The sequence below is a fragment of the Trichechus manatus genome, unplaced genomic scaffold, assembly GCF_000243295.1.
Source record: "Trichechus manatus latirostris isolate Lorelei unplaced genomic scaffold, TriManLat1.0 scaffold00105, whole genome shotgun sequence".
NCBI classification, from domain to species: domain Eukaryota; kingdom Metazoa; phylum Chordata; class Mammalia; order Sirenia; family Trichechidae; genus Trichechus; species Trichechus manatus.
Window position 1 is genome coordinate 9,578,234 of NW_004444041.1, and position 1,846 is coordinate 9,580,079.

Consider the following 1,846-nt stretch of genomic DNA (forward strand, 5'->3'; position numbering starts at 1 on the left):
TTGCGGTTAGAATTTGTCAGTGAGAAATTCTCAGGTGAGATATGGAAGATGGATAAAACACAAAGTCATTCTTCAGACGCTATTGCTGTCAGAGGTGCTGGCAGCTTCACAGTTACAGCCCTAGACGGTTGGTGGGAGTTTCCCAGAGTCCCTGAAATTTCAGCAGTCACCCTAGTCGCGCACTGGCAGGTTACCTAACCTTTTCTCCACCTGTTCTTCCAAAGTCTGTGTAAGACTTTAATTTCTACATGGAATCCTTTACTTTGTATTAAAATTTAAACATACATTCCAGGAATATATGGAGCAATTTTTCTTTTTCTTTTCCCGATGGAGCCCTGTTACAAGGCTTAATGTCCCGGCATCGGGGCTGGGGTAGGGGTGGATGTCTCTTACACCACCTGACAACTTGGCTTGCAACTGACTGGAAATTCTCAACACTTTGCCCAGCAGTGTTAGTTGCAATGAATTTTGTCCAAGTGCCAAGGAGGAAGTGGTTGGTGACAGAACAAGACAGTAGTCTGGACTGCCTCACCACAGTTGCTCTACGGATTCAGTGACAAGGAAACGATCAGCCCGGAGTCCCCTGATGTTGAGTGGGTAGCAGTAGTGTGGGTGACTTTGACTTTGAAATCTAGAGAGATGCAGCTCAGAGTATGCCAGGCCATCAGTCTTGGGGACCAGCTGTTTTCAAAACGTCACAACGCACTGCACTGACACCTGTGAATACATAGGTGCTCAGGCACAGTACTGCCCAGGTGTGGTTGCCCTTAGAGTACACCCCATAGCCACTTTGGAAACCGTCCTTCAGGGAAGGCAGTGGGTGCCCAGCCTTGGCCTAAAGTTATCCCCCACTGCGTTCAGCAATGGTTGGCCTGTTTTATGGCTGGTAGAGTGTATCTCCCACAAATCTCTGGCATAGGATGAGGACCCTGTGTGGAAGTGGTCAAGAGCATGGACTCTGGAGGCAGACTGGCTGGATCTGAATCCTGCCCCACCACTTACTAGCTTCGTGACCTTTGGAAAGTTTCTTAACCTCTTTGGTCCTTAGTTTCCTCATCTGCACAATGGGGATATTATAATATCTACTTCATAGGGATGTTAACACAAGTGCAGTGCTTAGGACAGAATCTGGCACATACTGAAAACCAAACCCATTTCTATCAAGTCAGTTCCATAGGATACAGTAGAACTGCCCCATAGAAGTAGCTGGTGGAATTGAAATGCTGACCTTTTGGTTAGCAGCCAATCTCTTAACCACTGTGCCTCCAGGGCTCTGGCACATACTAAGTGCCATGTAATTATTATTATTATACCAAGAAAAGGCAAGTTGGGCCAATGATGGAGGTTTAGAGTGAGAGGGGGGAGTGATTCTGAGGGCAGCCAGCTATTGTTCAGTCTAAGCAGCTCTAATCCAGGTTACTGTTGGATTCACGCCTGACTCATGTTGGAAAGCAGGCAAGGGGCAAGTAGAAACTAAAAGTTTTCACTAAAACTTGGTGAGACAATGGAGCCCTGTGTTGGTACCTCCACTGAACAGAGGAGAAGGCAGTCTCCCCTGTGGCAGAGAACACAGCCTGGCAGGGCAGCAGGGGTCAGCAGAAAGGCAACAATACCGGGCAGGGACATGTGCTTCATAGCTGACTGGATTTGTTTGGGACTGCATGCCAGACATCACCCGGACTGCCAGAAATAGCTGAGGGGGATTTTGTCCCATATTATCAGGAGGCGTGAGAATCTTGAGACTCTGGTAAACTTACATTGGATACCAGTCCCTCAGGTGGAAAAAGACCAAGAGCTCTGGTGACAGACAAACCTTCATCCCAGCTCTGCCATTTACTAAAGTGTA